At 36.0% G+C, this 5,794-nt stretch overlaps 1 long non-coding RNA gene across 1 annotated transcript; it reads left to right on the forward strand.

Annotated features, from left to right (window-relative positions):
* Positions 1–2,418: 2,418 nt before the first annotated feature.
* LOC107100490 lies at positions 2,419–2,918 on the forward strand. The gene is made up of 3 exons (XR_001482014.1): positions 2,419–2,471; positions 2,562–2,687; positions 2,861–2,918. It is a non-coding gene; the product is annotated as an uncharacterized LOC107100490 (long non-coding RNA).
* Positions 2,919–5,794: the final 2,876 nt, after the last annotated feature.

The raw sequence follows: 5,794 nt of genomic DNA on the forward strand, positions 1-5,794 counted from the left end.
CTATCCAAATATAATCTACACTGATAGTAAAAGAGCTGATAACTGTGAGAAAAGTTCAAACACCCGAACAAAATGTATCTATAACTTCCCCAAGAACATCAGCTCCTCTGATCCTGGGACTTACTACTGTGCTGTGGCTACATGTGGAGAAATCTTATTAGGAAATGTAATCAGAAAGGAAGGAGGTAATGTACACACATTGAGAAATATGCACAATAATAAGTGATTATTTCAAAGGCTTAGAGATGCTCATGTTTCTTTTTTCTCATTTCTAGGTCAAACATTATGTTACAAAAATACGATTGTGCTGACCACAATAATCCTTTTAGCCATTTCTGTGATTGTACATATAATTTTGATCTTTTATCGAACTCAAGCCTTTCCATGTCAAATAGTTAAAGGTAAGTATTATTAACCAATCAATATTAATTTTGTATTACTTAAAACTCAAGATCTATTAAAGAAAGTAACAGCCTGAGTTTATGTTATGCTTTAAATATGTACCATCTGACATGTGAGAGATCATTGAAATAAAATGTTATCATTAATGCATGTTGCTCTTTGTTCCACAGAAAGACCCTCTGTAGCAAAACGCAACAACTTGAACCACCACAGAGATGAAATTGTGGGTAGTGATAAAAAAAAAAATCCCAAAAACTATTATTTGAGTAAATTTGATACTCTTTCTTTAACTTTACATTAAATGCATTTCTCTGAACAGCGTGATGATGGACAGGATCTGGTCTACTCTGCATTACATTTTTCTGGGAGGAAGAAACGAAGAGGAACAAAGAAGATGGAAATGAAGACTGAAGAAATTGTTTATTCAGAAGTCAGACCATCAGTTTGAATTAATGTTGAGAGGAAACCTGCACTCTTTCAAAAGAGTAGTCCTTCCATTTTACTTTTTCTTTTTTTTCTTTTTAAATAATGTTACATATGTGAGAGGCCATTGCAAAACCACATCCAAGTCTATCCAGGTTAATTTGGTCATTTACAGATCCTGAAGGAATTGATTCTAAGCTTTCAAGTAATGTAAAACAAATGAAAATTGAAGAAGATATGAATGTTGGCACTCTACAAGCACTAAGGAGAAAACAAACTTTGAAGATTCTTTAAATTGACACTGGAAGTGCGACGGAGTGTTAGGTTCAAAAAATTATTTTATTTTGAGAATCAAGTCATGTTATTATAATATATTATTATAAAGTCATAACATTATGAAAACAAAGTCGTAATAATATGAGAATAAAGTTGAAAATAACGTGAATGAAGTTATGATACCACAACCTGTTTCAGAAAGAAAGCTTCGAGCTCAGACCAGCATGTAACAGCCGACCAGACAGCAACCTGAGTCAACTTTGACATATTGCCCAATTTGATGCTGGTGTTCTAAAAAATGTTCTTATTTGTGAAATTATACTAAAGTATAACTTCACATTATGCTCGATATTCCACATTTTAGGGAATACAGTGTTTCTTGTAAGAGTTGTCATATAATACACTTTATTCTTGTAATATTTAAACTTTATTCTCCTAATGTTACTTAATTCTCATAATGACTGTTATTGTTGCGCATTTATTGTTGTAATGACTTTATTTTCAACTTTAAAAAAAAACTACTTCTAGCCTGGCCCTAATACTCCATTGTACTGGAACTAGATGCACTGTTTTCAATGTAAAGGCCATTTACAGCACTGAATTACAAAATTTGTTTGACCTATGTAGCAAAGCTCCCGATTTACCGGTCGATCTATATTCCTACCCTCATCTATGGTCATGAGCTTTGGGTAATGACCAAAAGAACGAGATCCCGGATACACACTCCGTAGTGTGTCTGGGCTCTCCCTTAGAGGTAGGGTGAGGAGCTCAGTCTTCCAGGGAAGACTCAGAGTAGAGCCGCTGCTACTCCACATCGAGAGGCGCCAGTTGAGGTGGCTCGGGCATCTGATTAGGATGCCTCCTGGATATCTCCCTGGTAAGGTGTTCCAGGCATGACCCACCGGGAGGAGGCCCAGGGGGAGGCCCAGGACACGCTGGAGGGACTATGTTTCTTGGCTGGCCTGGGGGAGCCCTGGGATTCCCCTGGAGGAGCTGGCCGAAGTGGCTGAATAGAGGGACGTCTGGGCATCCATACCGAAGCTGCTACCCCGCGACCTGACCCTGGATAAGCAGAAGAAAATGGATGGATGGATGGATGGATGGATGGATGGATGGATGGATGGATGGATGGATGGATGGATGGATGGATGGATGNTTCTGGTTCAAAGCTGGATCCAACAAATCCTATCCAAATATCATCTACACTGATAGTAAAAGAGCTGATAACTGTGAGAAAAGTCCAAACACCCGAACAAAATGTACCTATAACTTCCCCAAGAACATCAGCTCCTCTGATCCTGGGACTTACTACTGTGCTGTGGCTACATGTGGAGAAATCTTGTTAGGAAATGTAATCAGAAAGGAAGGAGGTAATATAAACACATTGAGAAATATGCACAATAATAAATGACTATTTCAAAGGCTTAGAGATGCTCATGTTTCTTTTTTCTCTTTTCTAGGTCAAACATTATGTTACAAAAATACGATTGTGCTGATCACAATAATCTTTTTAGCTGTTTCTGTGATCGTACATATAATTTTGATCTTTTATCGAACTCAAGCCTTGCCATGTCAAATAGTTAAAGGTAAGTATTATTAACCAATCAATATTAACTTTGTATTCTACTTAAAACTCAAGATCTACAGAAGAAAGTAACAACCTGAGTTTATGTAATGCTTTAAATATTAGCCATCTGACATGTGAGAGATCATTGAAATAAAATGTTATCAATAATGCATGTTGCTCTTTGTTCCACAGAAAGACCCTCTGTAGCAAAACGCAACAACGTGAACCACCAAAGAGATGAAATTGTGGGTAGTGATAAAAAAAAATCCCAAAAAATGTATTTGAGTAAGTTTGATACTCTTTCTTTAACTTTACATTGAATGCATTTCTCTTAACAGCGTGATGATGAGCAGGATCTGGTCTACTCTGCATTACATTTTTCTGGAAGGATGAAACCAAGAGGAACAAAGAAGATGGAAATGAAGACTAAAGAAATTGTGTATTCAGAAGTCAGACCATCAGTTTGAATTAATGTTGAGAGGAAATCTGCAATGTTTCAAAAAAGTAGTCTTTCCCTTTTTATTTTTTCATTTTTTATTTTTAAATAATGATTCATATGTGAGAGGCCATTGCAAAACTACATCCAAGTCTATCTGGGGCAATTTGCAGTTATTGACAGATCCTAAAGGAATGGAGTCTAAGTTTTCAAGTAATGTAAAACAAATGAAAATTGAAGAAAATATGAATATTGGCACTCTCCGAGCAATAAGGAGAAAGCAAACTTTGAAGATTCTTTAAATTGACACTGGAAGTGCGACGGAGTGTTAGGTTCAAAAAATTATTTTATTTTGAGAATAAAGTCAAGTTATTATAATATATTATTATAAAGTCATAACATTATGAAAATAAACTATGAGAATAAAGTTGAAAATAGCGTGAATGAAGTTATCATACCACAACCTGTTTCAGAAAGAAAGCTTCGAGCTCAGACCAGCATGTAACGGCCGACCAGACAGCAACCTGAGTCAACTTTGACATACTGCCCAATTTGATGCCGGTGTAGTATAACTTCACATTATGCTCGATATTCCACATTTAAGGGAAGACAGTGTTTCTTGTAAGAGTTGTCATATAATACACTTCATTCTTGTAATATTAAAACTTTATTCTCCTAATGTTACTTAATTCTCATAATGACCAATATTGTTGCGACTTTATTCTTGTAATTTTATGACTTAATTCTTGTAATGTTATTACTTTATTCTCTACTTAAAAAAAAAACTACTTCTAGCCTGGCCTTAATTCTCCATCGTACTTGAACTAGATGCACTGTTTTCAATGTAAAGGCCATTTACAGCACTGAATTACAAAATTTGTGTGACATATGTAGCAAAGCTCCTGATTTACTGGTCGATCTTCCTACCCTCATCTATTGTCATGAGCTTTGGGTCATGACCAAAAGAACGAGATCCTGGATACAAGCGGATGAAATTAGTTTTCTCCATAGTGTGCCTGGGCTCTCCCTTAGAGGTGGATGGAAGGATGGAGGGATGGGTGTGACATATGTGCATTTCTCAGGGAAACATGTTTTAGATGTCCAAAAGAAATAAAACACAAATTTAAAAGTAAAACACAACAACTAATTTAACTTTAAAACTTTAAATATTTTTTATCTTTGCGTGTTTTTGGTGTCTGTCTAAATAGTTAATTGGCATAATGTTACCAGTTAATCAATCTGGGGGGCTCATCCGCAACAGACCAATCAATGTTCAGGATTTGTCCTTAAGTGAAATGTCCCTCCCCTGCAGGAGCAAATGTGTCTCTCTCTTTTGTCAACTTTCCAGAATTTTGCATTTGGAAGGCATAGCGGAGATGGGAATTTTGTTAAAAAGACATTTTATGAAATGTTAAACATTTTTAAGTGAAACATGCAATTCAGACATGCTTAAAAAAACGAAAATGGAGTCTTAGAAAATACAAAAGATAGATGGGCTGGAGTCATGCATTAAAATAAATTTCCCACAAAACTCCTCCCTGTACGAAATTACGGTATGTAAAGGAGGCAGGACGTAACATTGGAAATCATAAACAGGAACCAAGTTAACTTCATAAGGAACTCATGAACCTTATCTGCTAAATCAGCAGAATTGGAAGAACATATAATAAATGAGCCTGTGAAAAAAGATAATAATGCAAATAACACAATCCTCAAAAGAAACAGTTCTTGCAGGAAAGTTAGAAGATCGAAACCACAAAAAGTCTTGGGACGATGATGAAGAGGATCTGACTTCTGCATTTTAGGAGCGGATCCCTTATCATCGTTCCAGTTTATGTTTCACAGACCATAAGATCATGAGATTACATCACAGTAACCCCCAAAAGGGAAACCATTAATAACATAAAATAGGTGGCAGCATAGGTTCTTAGAAAACAGTCGGCAATAAGTCACATGGATAGAACAGTCTCATGGTTCATTGTTTTATAAACAGTAAACCCCTCAGATGTGACCTTATTTTTTGTTAAATTAGAGTGTAGCATTTGAACTATAGACCAGAGGTCACAAATTAGTGGAGATAGGCACCAGCACCTCTCGCGACCCCACTTGGGAATAAGTATGTCTGAAAATGGATGGATGTATGTATGATATGGATGCATAAAAACACCATTTTATTGTAGTGTGTCAGGATAATTATCATTGATTATATTTCACCTTAATATTAGCTGCCTGTTGCGTGTCAGAACTGATGTTTTCCCTCATAGTTTATCTAATTAAGACAGTTCCTCTGTCCGGATACACAGTTATGTTAGTTAGCCATGGATGTCTTCTCATCTGCTAACGTGTGATGTCACGATGCTGCATACTGAAGTATAAAATGCTTCTCTACCTGTTTGTCAGGGCCACTTCCTGTGAAGTGAGCCCAGCTGGTAAGCGCTACCTTCTGTAACTCTAAGCAACTTCTCTGATTCGAGTAAGATTACAATTTCTATTAAAATCTGTTGTCATGTCTCTTGGTTATTTAATACATATATAGGTTATGAAATGGTATTTAAAGCGTTTGTCTTGAGTGAGCTCTTTTCAGGAAAAAAGAACTGGAGAGAGAAAGCTTCAAGGTGTAGACACAGAGCCTATCTTTAACAAGTGTTAAATTCTGTTTAAAGTAAGAGATTATAATTAAAAATGTCTCT

The sequence above is a fragment of the Cyprinodon variegatus genome, unplaced genomic scaffold (genome assembly GCF_000732505.1).
Source record: "Cyprinodon variegatus isolate N-32 unplaced genomic scaffold, C_variegatus-1.0 Scaffold977, whole genome shotgun sequence".
NCBI classification, from domain to species: Eukaryota; Metazoa; Chordata; class Actinopteri; order Cyprinodontiformes; family Cyprinodontidae; genus Cyprinodon; species Cyprinodon variegatus.